The following is a 22415-nucleotide window of genomic DNA, read 5'->3' as shown; positions in this document are numbered from 1 at the left end:
GTGACTTGCCCAGGGTCACAAGGAGATGTAGTGGGAATTGAACCTGGTTCCCCAGGATCTCAACCCACTGCTGACCATCAGGCAGCAAGGGGAACCAAACTCAATTCCTCAGGTCCACAACCTGCCGCACTAACCATTAGGCCACTCCTCCACACACTTAGCTATGACATAGAAGCCAGATATAGACAGTTTTCATCATCTGGCAAACCCCATCCACTTATAAATGCAATCGCAGCACCTTTAAAAAAATGTTAAAAAAATTCAGCAACAATTAAAAAAAAAGTATCAAGAAAAACATCTTAGATGACCATAAAAACCTCTTAAGGACCAACCTTCAACGTCAATATTTATATATAATAACAATAATAGTAAATTGTGTACATAACACAAAATGGAGCCCAAGTTCTTCATTGTTATGGCTACTGATTTGAGTAAAGGGCTGGTCTATCTTTTCAAAGATCAAAATCTAAAACTTTGAATACTGTGATTGCCAATTTCACTGAAAGCTGCTTAAAAATGATACCAATAATGATTGAAACGTTACACACCACTACTAATAATGAGATCTCGACACATTGTAAGTTGGCATTTCTCCCTTGCTTACCAAAATAGTAACAGCTCAGTCTCCGATTTGTATAACTCTGGAGAAACACCACTACAATTTTAAACCCTACTTTCTCGCGTTTCTATTTTGATTGACAGCAGGTCTAAACACCTTCCACTAGTGAAAAACTTTCTACAGCTCTAACAATAGTGAACCCTTACATCCAGGAATTTGAACTGGCAGAATAGAAATGTTCAAAAATGAAATAAAATAACACTGGAGAAAACTAAGCCCAAGTGTTGTCTTCTACTAGCATGACAGATGATGGGAACTGCCATTCCTGGCACTGACTGACACACACATGTAAAGCTGATTTTCACTGGTAAACTAAACACTAAGACAAGCGAGATGGTGTGCTGGAACCATTCTTTACATCAAGACCAGAATCACTGTCTAGAATACAGTCAAGTACAGTGTTCTGTTTCTGCACTCACTTGTGGATAAGTCATGATTGAATAAGGATAAGTCATGATTGAATAAAGATATAAATGTTTTGAAATACTGGGAAGCTCAGAGTATATCTAGATGTGAGCTGTACTAATTGGCTCAGGTTGTCTTGTCAGTGCCATCAACTCAAGAAAGTGTTGAATGAGCTGAAATGAAGGAAACGGTTCTGGTGGATGTTTTGTTAATAAGGCTAAACAGAAATTTCAGCAAGTTGTAATATTGAGTGCAAAACTGTGTAAATCAAGCATCTTGGAAATATACCACAAGTCTCTTCAACTTAAGATCTGTTAAATTTGTTGAAGTGTATAAACCTTGAGAAGTTAATTCAAAAACTCACAGTGATAATTGTGTGATTATTTACAAAGTCCCTTTCTTAGACTTGACAGTTGATTTAGTTGCTTTTTCACCTGCTGGCATTTCTGATGTTGCAATTACATAGGGCTCCTATTACCACACTGCGATAAAAAGTGTGGGTTTGCCGTGTGCTGAGGCCCCCTTTTACCACAGCGGGTAAAAGGCATTTTGTTTTGTTTTAAAGGAAATGGCCATGTGGCAAAATTAACCACTTTCCATGCAGCCATTACTGGCACCTATTTAGGAGGTGGTAAGAACTCCCGAACTAACCTAGTGGTAACCGGGCAGCACAAGGCGCTGCTCGATTACCACCGTGCCAGTTTTTTTTTTTTTAAACTGGCACGCCAGAAATGACAACTGGAGAGGGCAGGCACAACCGCTGGGCTTCCGTAGTGCCAGACTGCCTCATGCCAATGCCGCAGTAGCTGTACCGCGGTGTTGTAAAAGGGCCCCATAGTACATGTTTAAAAATCATTTCAAGTAAATTATTAAGCACTAGGAAGTTCTGTTTCATTCACACTTCATAATGCTTACATCTGACACTGGAAGTAACAGATTTCCACCTGTTAGTATTATATGTGTGTTAAAGAGGTTAATTATTTATGCAAGATGACTTTATTATATATGCTGGAAGGACTAGATTCTTATTCTTAGGGCAGAGCAAATATATTTGCAATACTGTTCAGGTAATACATTAATTTTAACATTCAGTTTAGGTATCTTGTACCAGGGAATGTGCCGCAAAATAAATATTGCTAGAAAGACTGAATCATTAATTTAGCTTTATCAGGATGAAATTGAAATGTATTATTTCTAATCCACAGTAGACAAAACAGTGAAGATGACTAAAAAAACAAAAAAATAATAAAAAATGTATATAAAAAAGACGACACTTCAAAAATATGAAACAAATATTTGTTGAGTTTTTTAGATTGTCACTTACTGTTGAATATTACAGTTTAATATATGTTTTTATTTTGTTTTATAATAGACTCCTGACGCAGGCCTCACAGGCCGAAACACAGCTGTGTCGAGTCCTATTCTCCTTTACTCTGCATTATTTTTATGGTCAATAAAGATTTTTAGGTTTCAAATTTTTGAAGTGTCATCTTTTTATATACATTTTTTTATTATTTTTTTGTTTTTTTAGTCATCTTCGCTGTTTTGTCTACTGCTGTTTTTTGCGAAGACTGGTTTCTTCTGTATTATTGCATTATTTCTAATCCGCCCTTATCCCTATCCAGGATGAACTCACTCTTCTTTCTGCTGCTGATTGGAGTGGTGAACAAGGCTCTAGCCAGCGAAGGACCAGAGAGAGCGAATGAGAGGAAGTGAAGTCTATTTTTAGAATTTCTTGTTGAGCTGCAGGAACTGAGGTCACCTGGAGGGGCATAATCGAACGAAAACATCTATCTCCATGGGCGTTTATCTCCAAGAACGGGTCCGTGAAGGGGCGGACCGAACCGTATTTTCGCAAAAAAAAGACGTCCATGTTTTATTCGACAATTTGTGAGCTGGGCGTTTTTGTTATTCAGCGATAATGGAAAATGAAAGCGCCCAGCTCAAAAACGAATAAATCCAAGGCATTTGTTCGTGGGAGGGGCCAGGATTCGTAGTGCACTGGTCCCCCTCACATGCCAGGACACCAACCGGGCACCCTAGGGGGCACTTTTACAAGAACAAAAAAAAAGGTAAAAGAGCTCCCAGGTGCATAGCACCCTTCCCTTGTGTGTTGAGTCCCCCAAATCCCCCTCAAAACCCACTGCCCACAAGTCTACACCATTATTATAGCCCTAAGGGGTGAAGGGGGGCACCTACATGTGGGTACAGTGGGTTTGGGGGGGTTGGATGACTAATAAGCATTAAACAGCACAATTGTAACAGGTAGGGGGGATGGGCCTGGGTCCACCTGCCTGAAGTCCACTGCACCCCCTAATAACTGCTCCAGTGACCTGCATACTGCTGCCAGGGAGGTGGGTATGACATTTGAGGGTGAAAATAAAAAGTTGTGAAACGGCATATTTTGTGGTGGGAAGGGGTTTGTGACCACTGGGGGAGTCAGGGGAGGTCATCCCCGATTCCCTCCAGTGATAATCTGGTCATTTAGGGCACTTTTTGGGGCCTTATTCGTGGAAAAACAGGGTCCAGGAAAAGTGCCCTAAATTCTCGCTAAAAACGCATATTTTTCTTCCATTATCGGCGAAAGGCACCCATCTCTGATCACCCGATAACCACGCACCAGTTCCGCCTTCACCACGCCTTCGACACGCCCCCATCAACTTTGTCCGCATCCGCGATGGAGTGCAGTTGAAAACGTCCAAATTCGGCTTTCGATTATACCGCTTTATTCGTTTTTGTGAGATAAACGTCTATCTCCCGATTTGGGTCGCAATATAGGCGTTTTTCTTTTTCAATTATAAGTTGGCTGGTGTGCTGTAATCTAATCACAATTTAAGGATAGTAAAAACTGGTTCTTTCAGGGTTTGGAGATTGTCACGTTTCAGGATGAGTGAGCCCTTGGACCGCAGTGGATCAGAACTGCCTGCCTGCTGCCTAGGAGACAGATTGACTGTAGCACGTGGTGGGTGAGTCCCTGCAGAAGGAATTGCTCCACTACAGGTGCTGAAGGAAGCAGGAAGCTGTACCCAGAACTGGAAGCTGAAGCTGTGCCGGAAACAGGAGCTGTGCTGGAACTGGAACCAGGACTGGAAGCAGGAGCTGTGCTGAAAGATGAGCCTGTGCTGGAAACTGGAACAAGGGCTGAAAGCTGAAGCAGAGCTGGAGGCTGGAACCAGGGCTGGAAGCTGAAGCTGAGCTGGAGGCTGGAACCAGAATGACCTGTTGCAAGGCAAAGAGATAGAGAGCAGTGACTGCAGAAAAGACTTGGGGAGATTTTATTTATTTATTTAGATTTTGCTCACACCTTTTTCAGCAGTAGCTCAAGGTGAGTTACATTCAGGTACTCTGAATATTTCTCTGTCCCAGGAGGGCTCACAATCTAAGTTTGTACCTAAGGTAATGGGGGGTTAAGTGACTTGCCCAAGATCACAAGGATCAGCAGTGGGATTTGAACCAGCCACCTCTGGATTGCAAAACCAGTGCTCTAACCACTAGGCCACTCCTCCACTCCATATTGTCAGCAAGGGGCGGGTTCAAGCAGCATCATCCAAAATCCAGCCTTCCCCAAGCAAGCACACACAGCTGTTGGCAGGCCAGAGGAGGGAGCAGCATGGAGGGCAGCAGAGCGCATCACATGGGGCCTCGGTGTGGAGGTAAGGGAACGCGGGGGTGACTGTGAAAGAGATGTAGCCATGAAAAAGTTGGTTTGAGCTGGTTTAGATGGTCAAGTTTCCTGGCTGACCAGTTACTGAGGTACACGTCCCACAATATACTTGACAAGATTAAGACAGAGCTACCAATGGGGACTCGATTGAGAGGGAGTACATAAGTACATAAGTATTGCCATACTGGGACAGACCAAATGTCCATCAAGCCCAGCATCCTGTTTCCAACAGTGGCAAGATCCCAAAAAAAGTATAACATCCTATCCCAGAAATAGTGGATTTTCCCCAAGTCCATTTAATAACGGTCTATGGACTTTTCCTTTTGGAAGCCGCCCAAACCTTTTTTAAACTCTGCTAAGATAACCGTCTTTATCACATTCTCTAGCAACAAATTCCAGAATTTAATTACACGTTGAGTGAAGAAATATTTTCTCCGATTCGTTTTAAATTTACTACTTTGTAACTTCATCGCATGCACCCTAGTCCTAGTATTTTTGGAAAGCATAAACAGACGCTTCACGTCTACCCATTCAACTCCACTCATTATTTTATAGACCTCTATCATATCTGCCCTCAGCCGCCTTTTCTCCAAGCTGAAAGCCCTAGCCGCTTTAACCTTTCCTCATAGGGAAGTTGTCCCATCCCCTTTACTATTTTCGTCACCCTTCTCTACAACTTTTCTAATTCCACTTTATCTTTTTTGAGATGTGGTGACCAAAATTGAACACAATATTCGAGGTGTAGTTGCACCATGGAGTGATGCAGAGGGATTATAACGTCCTCATTTTTGTTTTCAATTCCTTTCCTAATAATACCTAACATTCTATTTGCTTTCTTAGCCACAGCAGCACACTGAGCAGAAGGTTTCAACATATCATCAATGATGACACCTAGATCCCTTTCTTGGTCTATGACTTCTAACGTGGAACCTTGCATGATGTAGATATAATTTGGGTTCCTCTTTCCCACATGCATCACTCTGCACTTGCTCACATTAAACATCATCTGCCATTTAGACGCCCAATCTTGTAAGGTCCTCTTGTAATTTTTCACAATCCTCCCACGATTTAACGAGTTTGAATAACTTTGTGTCATCAGCAAATTTAATTACCTCACTAGTTACTCCCATTTCTAGGTCATTTATAAATATGTTAAAAAAGCAGCGGTCCCAGCACAGTCCCATGGGGAACCCCACCTACTACCCTTCTCCATTGAGAATAATGACCATTTAACCTTACTCTCTGTTTTCAATCTTTTAACAAGTTTTTAATCCACAATAGAACACTACCTCCTATCCCATGACTCTCCAACTTCCTCTGGAGTCTTTCATGAGGTATTTTGTCAAACGCCTTCTGAAAATCCAGGTACACAATATCAACTGGCTCACCTTTACCCATGTGTTTGTTCACCCCTTCAAAGAAATGTAATAGATTGGTGAGGCAAGATTTCCCTTCACTAAATCCATGTTGACTTTCAGGCTTATTTTCGAAAGAGAAGGATGCTCATCTTTCGACATAAATCAGAGGATGGGCATCCTTCTCCCAGGGTCGCCCAAATCGGCATAATCGAAAGCTGATTTTGGGTGTCCCCAACTGCTTTCCATTGCGGGGATGACCAGTGTTCCCGAGGGTGTGTCAGAGGCATAGCGAAGGTAGGACTTGGGTGTGCCTAACACATGGGCGTCCTCGACCCATAATCGAAAAAAAGGGCGTCCCTGATGAGCACTTGGATGACTTTACTTGGTCCTTTTTTTGTTACAACCAAGCCATGAAAAGGTGCCAGAACTGACCAGATGACCACCGGAGGGAATCGGGGATGACCTCCCCTTACTCCCCCAGTGGTCACTAACCCCCTCCCACCCTCAAAAAACATCTTTAAAAATATTTTGTGCCAGCCTCTAATGTCATACTCAGGTCCATCACAGCAGTAAGCAAGTCCCTGGAGCAGTTTTAGTGGGTGCAGTGCACTTCAGGTAGGCGGACCCAGGCCCACTCCCCCCACCTGTTACACTTGTGGTGGTAAATGTGAGCCCTCCAAAACCCACCAGAAACCCACTATACCCACATCTAGGTGCCCCCCTTCACCCGTAAGGGCTATGGTAGTGGTGTACAGTTGTGGGTAGTGGGTTTTGGGGGGCTCAGCACACAAGGTAAGGGAGCTATGTACCTGGGAGCAATTTCTGAAGTCTACTGCAGTGCCCCCTAGGGTGCCCGGTTGGTTTCCTGGCATGTCAGGGGGACCAGTGCATTATGAATGCTGGCTCCTCCCACGGTCAAAGGGCTTGCATTTGTTTGTTTCTGAGATGGGTGTCCTTAGTTTCCATTATCGCCGAAAATCAGAAATGACCAAGTCTAAGGACGACCATCTCTTGGGATGACCTAAATGTCAAGATTTGGGCGTCCCCGACCGTATTATTGAAATGAAAGATGGACGCCCATCTTGTTTCGATAATACAGGTTTCCCCACCTCTTCGCCAGGACGTCCTGCGAGAACGTCCTCAGGAAAACTTGGGTGCCCCTTTCGATTATGCCCCTCTACGTCTCATTAATCCATACTTTTGAATATGCTCTGTAATTTTGTTCTTTATAATAGTTTCTACCATCTTTCCCAGCACCGACATCAGACTCACCAGTCTATAATTTCCCGGATCTCTTCTGGAACCTTTTTAAAAAATTGGCATTATATTAGCCACCCTCCAATCTTCCGGTACCACGCTTGATTTTAAGGATAAATTACATATTACTAACAATAGCTCCGCAAGTTCAGTTTTCAGTTCTGTCAGTACTCTGGGATGAATACCATCCGGTCCAGATTTGCTACTCTTCAGTTTGTAGAACTGCCCCATTACATCCTCCAGGTTTATAGAGAATGAATTCAGTTTCTCCGACTCATCACAGCTTCAAATACCATTTCTAGCACCGGAATCTCTCCCAAATCTTCCTTGGTGAAGACTGAAGCAAAGAATTCATTTAATCTCTCCGCTACGGCTTTGTGTTCCCTGATCGCTCCTTTTACACCTCAGTCATCTAGCGGTCCAACCAATTCTTTTGCCAGCTTCCTGCTTTTAATATACCTAAAAAAAATTTTTACTATGTGTTTTTGCCTCCAACGCAATCATTGTTTCGAAGTCTCTCTTAATCTTCCTTATCAGCACTTTGCATTTGACTTAACATTCCTTATGCTGTTTTTAGCCATGCACCCAGCTCCACCCAGTCATGCCCCAAATACCCTCTCAGTGGAGGAGTAGCCTAATGGTTAGTGCATTGGACTGATTTCCTGAGGGAACTGGGTCCAATTCCCACTGAATCTCTTTGTGACCTTGGGTGAGTCACAACCCTCCATTGCCCCAGGTACAAAACTTAGATTGTGAGCCCACTAGGGACAGAGAAAGTACCTGCATATAATGTGTACAGCACTGTGTACGTCTAGTAGCACTATAGAAATGATTAGTAATTGTAGCAGTCTACCTCATGGCTCCACCCTTGACAGACCTCTAATGACACCAAGAAGCTGCTTCCCCTTCAGGGAGCAGGAGATGGCTTATAAATCCTCATCTTCTGCTGCCACGGGACCAATCTCACAATAAGAGCTGTGAGATTTTGCCACTCTTATTGCGAGTCTGGTCCTGTGGCAGCAGGGGATATCTTATTAATGTACCTCCTGCTGACAATGGAGGAGGAAGCTACTCAGCGGGAGATCTCCACACCCCAGTAGGAGTGCTGCGGGAGATGACCTGTGAAAGCGGGAGCCTCCTGCTGAATGTGAGAGACTTGCTAGGTCTGTTAAGAGGGTACTTGAGGGGAGCTATTTTCTGGAGATGGCATATCCTATACCTGTACCAGCCTCCTTTTGTCAGGCAGTGCTTGGCCACTTAACAGTACTTTTGCCTCAGTGGTCTGAAGGAGGAGGAGGGGCCAGATCTGCTTTATCAGAGTTGGACAAGTTTCAGCTAGAAAGTTATGCAAGCCATTTTTATATTTCTGTATCCAGCACAATTAATAAATGCATCACATCATGCTACATTAGGTTGCTCTGTCCCCTTTGCAAATTTTCATTATAACGTACCTTATATCTATATTTTCTCATGTAACTCGGAACTGAATCAATCAGATCATGCATGCTCCATTGATTACTGAACCTCAAAGGCTCTGAACCAAAGCAGAACAGAACAACTTCCCTCACAGCTGAACCTGGACTGCAACCAAAACAAAACATGTGGAGCAGCATTTTGGAAAGGATGCGCAAATCAAAGAATTGAGATCTCCAGATTGGGACGTCTCAAACGGCATTTGCTGATGTAGGGCCTATTCTAAGATATATAGTGAAATGGACATTTGTGTATGAGTTACATGCGGCAAAAGCATCTATTTCAGATACATCTTCAATCTCAACAGGCACAACACGGCAACATCAATGTGTATGTGCTGCATTTCAAACATACCTATTTGTGTGCCAGCACAAAATGAGTATGTTAGTCATTTTAGAAATATGCATATCTATGTTTTCCAACACTGTCATGGAACCCACTATCCTTGGCAAGTATCTTTTTTTTAGGGGGCACAATAAACAGTAGGGGATTAAAGGGGCAATCTCCCTTAATCTCTAAGTACTTAGGGTCTGATATTCAATCATCATTACACTATATGTACTACACCTTTCTTTCAGCTAATACACACTTAGCTGAGCTTGCTGTTATCTAGCCTCCCTCAAATCTTGTCTTAGTGCAGAGAGTTTCCTTAGCTATGAAAGCTATTACAACATTATCCAAAGATATAGTTGTACAATAAGGGGCATCAATATATGGTACAACACAGCTGCACGTCCATGGAGGCCTAAGGACAAAAGTGTGACTTATTGTAGTTCCAAAAAGGTAGAAAAGACAGTCTTTTCCTGGAAATTGTCCAGTAGCCTTTAACGTGCCTGCCAACATATTTTACATACAGATCTTACCAACTAGGACCCCATACAGTAATTGCGATGTATAACATAGATAATTGTTGAACATTTTCTTAATATTTATTGTATTGTGGAAAGCACAAAATTAACCTTCTGAACACTTTTTCTTATGACTAATTTTTGTCCCTTCTTTTTTCATTAATTATAGTAACAAATAAGAAAACTGACTTTGCAAAGAAATTATGTTACAAACTGGAGGCACATATGCATACAAAGTGTGCTATACAATGTTGTGATTATTTTCTGAATTCTAGAAAAGGAATCTAGGTTTAGATACATTTGTCACAAATGATCTCATGTCTACTGTAAGCAGGGTGTACAGGTTTCTTGAGGGTACTGCATGTCTGGCGAACTCTTTTGTCAACCTCTCTTGGAAACAGTCTGCATCGTTTCCTTGTTCCTTCAATAATTTCTCTTTGGACATTTTGTGGAATACCGGGATCAATGCCAACCATCTTCATGGCTAAATGGATTGGAGTTCTATGCTGGACCTGGGGCATGATAAGTTAATATCCAAGTTCTAAAAGAAAGAGTCTTTGTCTTTGCTTTCCCTTGGATAATTTCCACTTAGGAAACTTTGCCATCCATACGATGAATACAGCTGTAGCACCAATGTCAACACAATTACCAAACAGGCCAGAAACGATGCAAAAAAGTTGGGACATGAGGAAATACTCAATTAGCATCACTGGAGCGTGGTCTAAAAGCAGGAATTTGGCATCCAGCAAAGTTGGTTCTTACTGTGGATGGCATAAGACATTTTCTAAATAAAGCACAGGAAGTGGAATCCTTTATCAAGAGTTTGGACTACACCCGTAAACAGAGAGGAGAGCCTACATGGTCTTTAGAGAGGAAAAAAGGTAGCAGAAAGGTGAGATTAGGTCAGTTTATTTATTTATTAGGATTTATTTACCGCCTTTTTGAAGGAATTCACTCAAAGTGATATACAGCTGTCCAGTGGTGTAGCCACAGGTGGGCCTGGGGCTCAGGCCTACTCAACATGTATATCTTAATATAAAACTAACACCTGCGGCTGCAAGGCCAAAATGTCTTTAAGCCTCTTCTGCATTTCCAGTGAAAAATCAGGAAAAGCTTGAATCTCTGTTCAATTTATGGGAACATTCATCTTTTTAAAGTAAAGTCTTCTTACTGTATTCCGATCTGTTTCAAAGGCAAAACAGATCAACAAAGTGGCCCAGTCTGTTACCACTTCTAAGGAACTCTCCAGAAGTGTAGAAGTTCAAAAGAAGTCTGTTGACCATATTGCAAAGATTCACACTCAGCTTTACCCCCAGTCAGAAATGCACATGAACAATCGGGGGCATATTATCTGAAGAAAATTCTGAAACATAGCAATAGGTGATTGCAGTAAGTGCTACCACTGGAAATCTTGGAAAACTGAGGGAAAATGATAAAGGGAATGGGATAACTTCCCTATGAGGAAAGTCTAAAGCAGCTAGGGCTCTTCAGCTTGGAGAAGAGATGGCTGAGGGGGATATGATAGAGGTTGTTATGTCCTGGATAGTGAGCCCTTGGGCCGTCATATGGTCTGTACTGGCGACAACTGATGAGTCACCGGGAGGCTGAGCAGTGAGAAACTGCAGGCTGGACAAAGGAGCAGAGAGGAAGGGTTGATGCTTGGCAGACGGTTGGAGCTTGGCTGAAGCAAGGCTGGAGCTTGGTTTGGCTGGAGATAGCAGAAGTGAGGCTGAAGCTTGGTGGAAGTGAGGCTGGAGCGAGGCTGGAGCTTGGCTGAAGCATGGCTGGAGCTTGACTGAAGCTTGGTTGGAGCTTGCTGGAAGCTTGGCTGAAATGAAGCTTACAGGGGTTTGCGAAGGCAGGGAATGCCACCACCGGTGGGCTAAAGTAGCGCCCCAGAGTGACATCATCTGCGGTGCCTGGTAGAGCCCTTCCAACTAGGTGCATGGGAGCGCATGCATGCACCAATGCATAAGAGTCCATCGGCATTGGCTCCTGTCCTTCCAGCGGTTCCAGCAATCAGTGGTAGGTGGATTGGGGCCTCCCCACCATGAGAGGTAGGGCATGGATGACTGTGAAAGGAACGGGAAGACGTAAATCATTTGTTTACTCTTTCCAAAAATACTAGAGCTAGGGTGTATGTAATGAAGCTACTAAGTAGTAAACCTGATAAAATATTTCTTCATTCAAAGTGTAGTTAAACTCTAGAATTTGTTGCCAGAGAATGTTAAGTGTTAAGGTATGGATAATTTCCTAAAAGAAAAGTCCATAAGCCATTATTAAAATGGACTTGGGGAAAATCCACTGCTTATTTCTAGGATAAGCAGCATAAAATCTGTTTTACTGTTCTGGTATCTTGCTAAGTACTTGTGACCTGGCTTGGCCATTGTTGGAAACAGGATACTGGGCTTGACGGACCTTCAGTCTGTCCCAGTATGGCAACACTCATGTTGTTTGTTCTAAGTTGGTTTTCCATATATTGCAACTTCTGATATATAACTCCCCGCTCACAAAACTTTGATTGTCTACAATTCGTTGTAAATCAATAACACTTTCCACAATCTGGGCCACGTTATTGGAATACTGATTTTGATCTTCCTGATTCTTAATAGCATCCATTAAGGTCAAAACATCTTTATTCAGCTTACCCACAGATATAGCAAAAGAAGGTTCTAAGCCTTTAATTATTATGTCTTACAATAACTCCATACTTATAGCTGTAGGTCTCTTTAACAAACCTCTGTTCAGAGTATATCCTCCCTGGTTATACTAAGGCATGGCTGTTTTCTCAACCAGTGGACTTGGCATCACTTTCTCCATAGGGAAGGCTCCCTCCACACCCAACCTTGGTGTGTACATGTGTACTGTGAAGTCAGATGCCGTCTCCACAGGAATGCTTCTGGGTCTTGGTGGAGCAGCTCACATCTTGGGGCTCAACAATGCCCCACTGCTGCTCTGTTCCTTTTTGACAGGAATGCACTCAGTGATGTCCACCACTCAGACTGGAGCCATTTTGAATACCTCCAAGGTTGGTTGAGCTGGTAAGGTAGAGGGGTTAACCACCTGCTTAGCCTTCCTTTTTCCCCATTACTGGGTCTCAGACTCTCCCAAACTCTCTTGGCTTCTTCAGAGTTAATGATTTACAAATCAGATTCTGTTGGCCTCACCTGACATGTGATGTAAACTTGAACATCAAGCATTGTGGGAAATTCATTCTGTGTAAGACTTTGGTCACCAGAGCTGCATAAATATCACTAGTGATTGTTCACTACATTTGGCCTGCATTTAACGTGTGTTTAGAAAATAATAGACAGAGCATTAGCAACATTTTCATGATGCACCAAGCTGCTTAACTTTGCTCTTCGGTAAAATTGCAAAATTGATAGATCTGTGACCCCTGATTTTAAAACTTCTTCCACTGGTATAGAATTCAGACTAACATGGATTGCTAAGGGGACTACCAGATGGTTTGACACCCCACTTCTCCCCTCCCCTCCCCAGTACTGGCTATTGAAAAGGGTGAGCAGGGTGGTTGCCTGATGAGCCACATGACAAAAGGCATCATCAGAATCCTGGGCAAATGTATGAACCAGGTGTGTTGTAGCCTCCTGCTGACCCAACCCATAGATGCAGACACACCTTCTCTCCTGGGGAGGTATAATTGATACCATCAACACTACCCCTCTCTCCAGTGAGGCACACTCACTGATATCTCTCTCAGGGTACCACCCACCCCAGAGTTGGCCCTCTCCTAAAGCATGTGAAATGATTTATATTAACCCACCCATCAATAGCTTCCTAGGCAGAAGACAAAAAAATGACTTATTTCACTTATTTTCGAGTACTGTAACTTCCAGTTCTTTTTTTTTTTTTTTGAGAGGAGGGGTAATTTCTGAATTCTGAGTGGAGGAGTAGCCTAGTGGTTAGTGCAATGGACTTTGATCCTGGGGAACTGAGTTCGATTCCCACTGCAGCTCCTTGGGACTCTGGGCAAGTCACTTAACCCTCCATTGCCCCTGGTACAAAATAAGTACCTGAATATATGCAAACCGCTTTGAATGTAGTTGCATAAACCTCAGAAAGGCGGTATATCAAGTCCCATGTCCCTTCATAGGACTACTAAACCTGAAGCCCTGCCGGCAGTGCTGTGTGGTAAGATTTAGAATAGAGGATTCAGTAAGGGTGCCCAAGAACAAGAGGGGCTCAATGACACCAATACAGCACCTCCCACTTCCAGAAACACAAGAGAAACTCAGCAGTCCCAACACCGTACCTCCCACTCCAGGAAGAACACCAAGAAGGTCTTGGTGGGCCCAATCTAAAAAAACTCCCATGCCAACGAAAAACAAGAGGGATTTCGTGACTCCAAGATAACACCTCCCACACCAATGGGAGGCCCTCAATATAACAGTTCCCACCCCCAATAGAAACAATGAGACTTGGATTCCCCAACAAAACACCTTCCACTGCACAAAAAACACCATCCATACCCCTTCCCAATCTTACCCAACAGCTTCTTCCTTTGGTTCTTTTACCCCTTGCACTTAGCCTAACTTATCTTCCATCCCTTCATCCACAATTCCCTGTCCTTTATCCTGCTGTCCATTTATCTCCTCTCTATCCCCCACCCTCCCATCCCTGCTACCTTCTCTTCTTATCCTGTTGCCATACACCCTCTCTTCCTATCCTGACCCCCACACTCCCCTCTCTGCCTCATCCCTTCAATTTTCTCGTCTCATGCTCTGAACTTCTTTCACTCTGCTCACCATCCCTTTTCCCCTTTTTTACCCCACACTCCCCTCTTGTCATCCTGACTTGACCTTGACCCTTCATTGCCTCAGGTAAAAGTTTTAGATCAGAAGTCCTTTGGGGATAGGGCAATTCCTCATGTGCCTGAATGTAACACACCTTGAGCTACAACTGAAAAAAAGGTGTGAGCTGAATGCAAATCAATAATAGAAAATTCATGTGAACAGAACACCTGGCCTTAGTCTCACACACACAGAACACAGATACCAAATACAGAATAAGTGACCACAAACCAGAAATAGAAATATTTAGAAATTATACTGAAACCCCCAAAGATCTACTCCCCCTGTGCTGTGCTAAACATAAAGATAGCAGATGTCAGGGATGGTGTTGGAGGCTGCAAACAGGTCAGCTGGAGCAATGGACCGATATTTGGCAACTAAGGTTTAATCCCAAAAAATGCAGGGTCATGCACTTGGGTCGCAAAAATCTGAGGGAACGGTACAGTATAGGGGGTGAAGTGCTTCAGTATATGAAGGAAGAGCAGAACTTGGGGGTGATTGTGTCTGATGACCTTAAAGGTGATAGTGCCATTGTATAAGTCTCTAGTGAGGCCCCATTTGGAGTACTGTGTGCAGTTATGGAGACCACACCTACGGAAAGATATAAACAGGATGCAGTCAGTCCAGAGGGCGGCTACAAAATTAGTAAGCGGTCTTCAATGCAAAATTATAGGAACAGGCTTATGAACCTCTATATGTATACACTGGAAGAGAGGAGGGAGAAAGAAGACATGATAGAGACGTTTAAATATCTCAAGGGCATTTATATACAGGAAGAGAGCCTTTTTCAAATAAAGGAGAGCTCTGGAATGAGGGGGCATATGATGAAGTTAAGAGGGAATAGGCTTACTAGTAATCTAAGGAAGTACTATTTCACAGAAAGGGTGGCAGAGGCATGGAATGGCCTTCCGGTGGAGGTTGTGGAGTCGAGGACTGTTCCAGAATTTAAACATGCATGGGATAAGCATGTGGGATCATTTAGGAAAAGGAAACGTAAGGGGTTACAGAGGATGGGCAGACTGGATGGGTCATATGGCCTTTATCTGCCGTCATGTTTCTATGTTTCCAATTGAACCCCTATGCTTGCCTGAACCTTAAGAAGGCACAGCCTGGTAGTGAGCTTTAGGCTCCCCTCCCAAAATTTTTGCCCTGAGCCCCAACCATGTCTAACACGAATACTGGTAGGTGTACATTCCAAAAACTCTTTGTCGACTGGTCATTTTATTCTTCTAATTGTGTTGGTCCCAGTCTCTAATTTCTGCTTGCCTCTGTCTTCTCTTAACTTTATTTCCAGAGTCTCCTGTTTATTTGATATTTACTACTACTACTACTACTTAACATTTCTAAAGCGCTACTAGGGTTACGCAGCGCTGTACAATTTAACATAGAAGGACAGTCCCTGCTCAAAGAGCTTACAATCTAAAGGACATTTACTACTAAACATTTCTATAGCACTATTAGACATACCCTGTACACATTAAATGCAGTACTTTCTCTGTCCCTAGAGGGCTCACAATCTAAGCTTTTGTACATGGGGCAATGGAGGATTAAGTGACTTGCCCAAGGTCACGAGGAGCTGCAGTGGGGAATTGAACCCAGGTTGCCAGGAGGATCAAAGCCCGCTGCACTAACCCATTTAGGCTACTCCTCCTGCACTATATTTGTCCAAATTTCCTCCCCGAACCAGGTCACCTTTTCTCTCCATGTCCATCATCCATCCCTATCTTGCCCCCATGTTAACATCTCACTTCACCGTGTCTCTGCCTTCATATGTTCAGCATCTCCCCTTTATGTGTCCCTATCTTCCTCTGTCCAAAATCTTCCTTCTATGTTCATTTCCCTTCCCCTAAATCCAGCATCTGCCTTCTGTGTCTATATCCCTCCTCCTGTGTCCAGCATCACCTCTCTGTCCCTTAGAGGCTGACTGAAATTTGGTTTCGGTGCTGAAAGCAGCCCAAAATGTGCATTTGGTCTTGTTTCATTTTCAGCTGAAACTGAAAACTTTTTGTTCTGTGTCCTGTGGCTCTCCTCCTCCCCAACCCCCGAACCACAGGAGTTTCCTCTTCCATGGAGGGAGGCTTTTTATATTCAGGGGGAGGGATGGAGGAAGTGGTAGTGGGAGCTGCTGTGGTTCGGGGAGCAGTGGTAGCAGTGGAGGTGGAGGGAGGATGGGAGTGGGGGCTGTTTCCAGTTGGGGGGCTAGGCCAGTTTTGGCTTTGGTTTTGGCCATAATCAAGCAGCAAATTTCAGCTGCAGATTCTGATTTTGTTCACCTTCTAGTGTCTCTAAATCTCCATTCCCCAGGACTGTCTGTTTCCCTGTCCTCCCATGTCCAGCATCACCCATTTGCGTCCCTATCTAACCTCCAGTGTTCAGCATCACCCCTGTCCCAGTATCCATGTTCCCCACACATCTCTGCTGTGTCCATATCACCCTCCCTTATGTTCAGCATTATCTTTCTGTGACCATATCCTTTCCCCCATGCCCAACATTGCCCCTTTTTGTCCCTGCCCCTATCATTCCTGCGTGCCCAGCATCTCTGTCTCCTTATCCTTCCCCATCCTCCAACATGGTCCAGGATCTCTCATATCCTCCCCCTGCATGGTGCATCCCTCCAGCATCTTTCTCTCTGTGTACCCAGTATGTCTCTTCCCTTCCCTCCAGTCTCTCTTAATCCCCCCCCCCCCCCCCCACACACACACACACCCTGTATTCCCTTGTGGTCTGATATCTAGAGGCTGACCAAATTTCAGTTTTGGTTTCAGTTATGACAGCAAAACTGGTCCAAAATCTTTTTTCTGCCTAGTTTTAGTTTCAGCCAAAATGTTATCTTAATTTTTGGCGTTGGCCAAAAATGACCATGTGTTTTCAGTGGAAACCCAAAATTTGTGCTTTGTCCCATTTGTCTGCCTCCCTCCCCTCCCCCAAACAGGAGTTGCCCGCCTGGGCCTATCTTACAACCCCTGGTGGCCTAGGGGTGTAGTTGGGGCAGGAGCAGTGCCCAGTTATTCCTGCCCATTCTGTCTGCTCAGTCTGAGGAATTACTCCTGCCCTGTCTACATCACTAAACTGCCAGGGATTGTAAGGTAGTCCTGGAGGGGGAGGGGTGAGCGGACTACTCTTTGTATTCATTTTGTTTTGTACTGCAGTTATGATCTTGCACAATAGTTTATATGGTAGAGGGTTCCAAATAAATGATTTAACGCAAAATTTTAGCAGGAATTTAAGTCTGTAAATTTGGAATGATAAGCATCTTAGGAATTAGCCTGTCTGTGGAGTTATGCCATCAGCTGCCATTCTGAGTGTGGCAAGCCAGCCTGCAAAAGCCCCATGGTTTTTAGTTTGTTTTCATTAGTTGTAGTCCATATATGTGGAAGCTATTTTGCTTGGAAGCAAAATATGGTCTTTCATTATTTAAATTATAATGATATGCTGGTTTGGATACCATGGGCTTAGGTGATGGGTACAGACTGCAAATTCTGACAATCCCCTGTGGCCCTTACTGGTTCACATCTACACAACTAAAGTAGGCTTTTCGGTTTCTGTTTTTGGCAGAAAGTGGGAAAAAGCAGTTTTGGTCAGCCTCTACCGATCTCTCTCTCCTGCCCCTCCCTCCTCCCCACGGAGGGGGGAGGGCCGGGGGGTGGCATGCGGCACAGAGAAGACTTCGGGGCCAGCTGTCTTAAGGCTACTGCTGCCTGTAAAGTCAGGTCGGACAGATGGGGAGGGGGGGGGGGGAGAAACTGTGGACCAGGGACGACACAGGGAGAGTAGCGCTGCAAACTTGCCAAAACGGGCAAAAATTTCAAAATAGAACCCCAAATCAGATGGTGTGTCGTCAGGGCTGGGCATTCACTGCATCCCTTGAAGGCCCTGGCCGCAAGCCACTCGTGCTACAAGAGCCCGAATCGCCCGCAGGAACCGCCCGGCCCCGTTCTGCAGCCAATGAGCGGCGCCGTGGGAGGGGACAGCAGCGGGCTGCGGACCGGGAGGGGGGAGGGATAGGGAGCCGCGCGCTGCAGGTGGCAGCTCCTTTCCACTCCAACATCCCCGAGTCCAGCACAGAATCCCGGACCCAGGGGAAGCGCCGCCCGGATTAAGAGGGGGCCTGCTCAGGTCAGTGTGCGACGGCAGTGGGATGAGGGAGGAGGGGGGAGAAGGACGAGTTTGCCCCAACCAACCCCCCCCCCCCAAAGGTCAAAGGCTCCGACCTTAGAATAACTCCTTGCTCTTCTGCCCATGGGCTGAGTTTGTCCCTTCCTACCTGCTTGTCTGCAAACTGCAACATACCAATTGCGGCGCCGGGAGCTGGGGGGGACGGACCCTGCTGCTGCTGACCAGTGCCCGCAGTGAGCCTTGTAACCCCCTAGTACGTGCGTGCCGGACGGCCCCCTGGGTTGGTGTATGTGGATTACGGCAGCGGCTCCTGTGCTCTTAAAAATCTGGATTTTGCACTCCCTAGGTGGGCGATCGTTTCTATTTATTTATTTGCTTGCGTCTTGCTTCTCGCACTTGTGGTTTTCTGGGCTGGAGTTTGTTTTGCCCTGCTGGTACTGGATGTGATGTTAATTTTTCCGCCTTCTGGCGCTGCAGTGGGACGGGCACGGGCAGCGGGGCTCACGTCTTTCCCTTAGTCCCTGAAAACCCTACCTTCCGATTAGAAATCGTTAGACTTCTGCTCCCTGCCGCGCTCTCTACAAACTCTCTCCTGTTAACTTGGTTGGATTGGGGAAAGAAAAATGACAGGCTTCTTTTCTGCGCCAGGGAGAATGGATATGGTGAACCTCGATTAGCCTCCATTAGGGCTTATGTGTATGCCAGTCATGGATGGTTACTGGAAGCATGTTTATTTGTGTCAAAAGATATTCGAGCATCTTTGGTATACTTTTTTATTTGCAAATACTTGCCTTGCCGTTTTAGGACCGTGGAAATCACGAGCAGGTTGTGAGAGAAAAACCAAAGGGAGATCCCTGGGATTCTGGAAGGGCACTTTTGATGCATTTTTTTTTTTCACATGTTGGGTACATTGCGTTCGGTCATTTGTTTTAAACGTGTCATCGTGCTTATTTCACCTGTGTTGACGGCGAACGTGGCTTCTTTTTAAATTGTAAACATAAGTAGTTTGCAATCCAGATCGATTCGAAAAAGATCGTGCACGCGTTTCTTCCTTGTTTGCAGGGTTGCCAGCGAGGGTCCTGCTGCTGCCCCGGCGGCATGGATCGGGCATTCTGCTTAAGCTAATGCACTCATTGATTGACCAAGTGTGGTGCTGAGAGGAGACCATGCCAGTCGATTCAGTTTGAGGTAATTTATTGTTCGTTAGCCTGAAGATCAAGGGGAGGGGAGGGGAGAGGAGGTGAAAAACCCAGAGCTTTGGATTGTACAGAGATAACGCTTGCAATTTTGCTGAAAGCTGTAGTTTTAATTGCTGTATGTGGTTCATTCGCATTGATGACGGCTAGAGAGATCAGAGTACAAAGTTAAAGGCTGGATCAGCAGAATCAAGGTCGGTTTCTGTCAACAGCCCGAGCTGACGGTCCCTGGGGCTTTCTAGGCTAACTTTTCGGTGCCCAGTTGGAATAGGTTAGAGCCGTGACTGGGACCTGCTTGTTTTCTTTCATTGTGTGTCAGTCAAAGGATTTTGACAGAGCGAGCTCGGAGGAGCTCTGTAATGCAGTAGTCTTCTGCTTTATAATCCTCTCCTGCTCTGACAACTCTGCAGCCTGTGCTGACAGCACACGGTTCCAAAGTTTACTGGCAGAAATGTCTGAACTGGCACAGCATATTTGGGAATGAAGTGTGCTGGTCCGCGGGAAAGCCAGGAGGTCAATAGAGTGTGTTGAGAGAGTGCGACAAAAGCCTCTGTTGACGGGGCTGCAGTCGAAAATTTACAACCCCGCTTCTGCTTTGCTTCCAGAATCGTAACAACACTCCCACCCGAAGTATAAATAATCCTAAACCTTCCATCCATTGTGTATGTGTTGCTTTCGTTGCATTTCTTCCCCCATAAACTTCGTATGCTGCCTTTTTAAAATTGCAGAGAGCCCCACTGGCATTATGTATACATGTTATAATGTTACACTCCATAAAAATATTACCACATTCCACCAGTGCCTTATTTAAATATGGTAAAGACACCCAGCAATAAATGCTTGAAAAGTGAGTATGTAAGGAAATAATTCTCTTCCAGCTCCTGGTCCTTTTGCTACTAAACCTTTCATTATGACAGATTTAAAAGCTAAAAAGACAAAGCTAGTGTTTGATTTCCAGTAACGCAGCTTCATATTCTATTCAGATTTGTGGCTCACGGCCAGTCTGCACTGAGAGGATTGTCTCTGATTGATCCAAGAGCTAAAAGCAAGCCCATAATGGATATCATTATAAAGTTTGCAGTTATATATATATTTCCTTTATGACACGAAACTATTAAATAAATTCTGACTCTCTTTTTCCTTCTTTTTCTGTGGTGTGCTGATTCTTGACAACCATCTATATGGGCGCATGGCCTCAATCCATCCTTGGAAACATCTCCACCTTTGTGTCTGGGGACATGGCTGATTTGGGTGAGTGCTAACTGGCATTACTGCTCAATTACCATGCACTGTGATCTGGGATTCATGCTGTCTACTGGAAGTCTTTCTCAGAGAGGAAGAAAATAAATCTGGTGTGACCTCAGGGCATCTTACCCTTAATATAGCTGCATCTTAATAGAAAAAAAAAGTACAGTACTTACCAAGCCCTCCTTGCCTGAGGACTGATTTGTTTGTCTGTCACAGATTTTTAGATCTTGTTTCCGTGGAATTTTTGAAATGTGACTGGTACTTGACGTATTTCTAGGCCCGATCTTTATGTTCTTGGTGAATTCTTTATTGTACATAGGGTGTGAATTGGTCAAGCTGGTCTGTATTTTCAAACAGTCGGTCTGTATCAGTCAGTCATGTTTGTGCCAATCCACCAATCTGACTGATAACCAGTAATGCTGGAATTTTGTCCAGTTTTCCTTAAACGGTGAAAGGGGTTTTAAGAATGATTTTTAAACTGTCACAGAACCTGAGGGTGACATTCTACCGTGGTTAAATATTAATTTTTCAGTGCTGGTTCAATTGCTGCAATAAATCACAAGGATCAAAACTGTCCATTCATCAGAAGTGACTCTTGGGTATAAAGCAGTTCATTTTTCACGTTACCTGCAGTGTATTTGCAGTGGAGTTGGGTGAAAGTAGTCTTTGGTTAGCTTTTTACAAAAATTAATGGACTGTTCTTCTGCAAAATGCTGACACAGCCTCAAGAAATGTCAGAAACTAAGGAACATGTGACCGGAGCCTCTCATGCCCGCAGAAGACCCCAACTTACTTAGAGGTCCTTGTACTAAAGAGTGTTAAGCAGTTGGGCACGGTTTATAGAATACACATAGCGGTCGTTCCCATGACTAAAATTTAGATGCAGCCATTTACGTCAACTAAAACCCGGCGTAAATGCCTAGGTCTTATTTAGGTGTGGATCAGGCATATTCTGTAACAGTGCGTGTAATTTTCAGGAACGCCCATGCCCCTCCCATGGCCACGCCCCTTTTGTGATCTGCACATTAGAATTTACGTGCACCACTTTACAGAATACTTTTACAAAGTTGCATGCCTAAATTCTAATTAGCCAATTAGTACTGATAATCGCTTGTTAGCAGCCAATTATTGACGCTGATTAGCTTGTTAAGCAGTTACGTTGCACATGCAGATCAGCTGTGCGTGCTGATTTGCATGCTCAGCTTTATTCGCCATATATAGAATCCGGGGGTTAACACACGAATTAGCACAAGTTAACGGTTACCACACAAGCGTGGTAACTATCGGTGCACTGGCCTGTTAGCGTGCATTAATCTGCACATTAACTTCATGCCATGTGAGGGGGTGAGAACTGGGTGGGTTATAGGTGGAGAATGGGCATGGATTGTATGATGCAGTCCATGCCCATGGTATTTACCAT

General features: G+C 44.3%; 1 protein-coding gene across 1 annotated transcript in view; it reads left to right on the top strand.

Annotated features, from left to right (window-relative positions):
- Window positions 1-18487: 18487 nt before the first annotated feature.
- EPB41L3 (erythrocyte membrane protein band 4.1 like 3) overlaps window positions 18488-22415 on the top strand; it is a 529614-nt gene continuing 525686 nt past the window's right edge. Inside the window, exon 1 of the mRNA XM_030213128.1 lies at window positions 18488-18551. The gene's annotated coding sequence lies outside the window, so the exon portion shown is untranslated. The remainder of the gene's footprint in view (window positions 18552-22415) is intronic.

This window comes from Microcaecilia unicolor, chromosome 1 (assembly GCF_901765095.1).
Source record: "Microcaecilia unicolor chromosome 1, aMicUni1.1, whole genome shotgun sequence".
Lineage (NCBI taxonomy): Eukaryota > Metazoa > Chordata > Amphibia > Gymnophiona > Siphonopidae > Microcaecilia > Microcaecilia unicolor.
The sequence above is the reverse complement of the archived record's forward strand: the minus strand, read 5'-3'. Positions and strand labels throughout refer to the sequence as shown.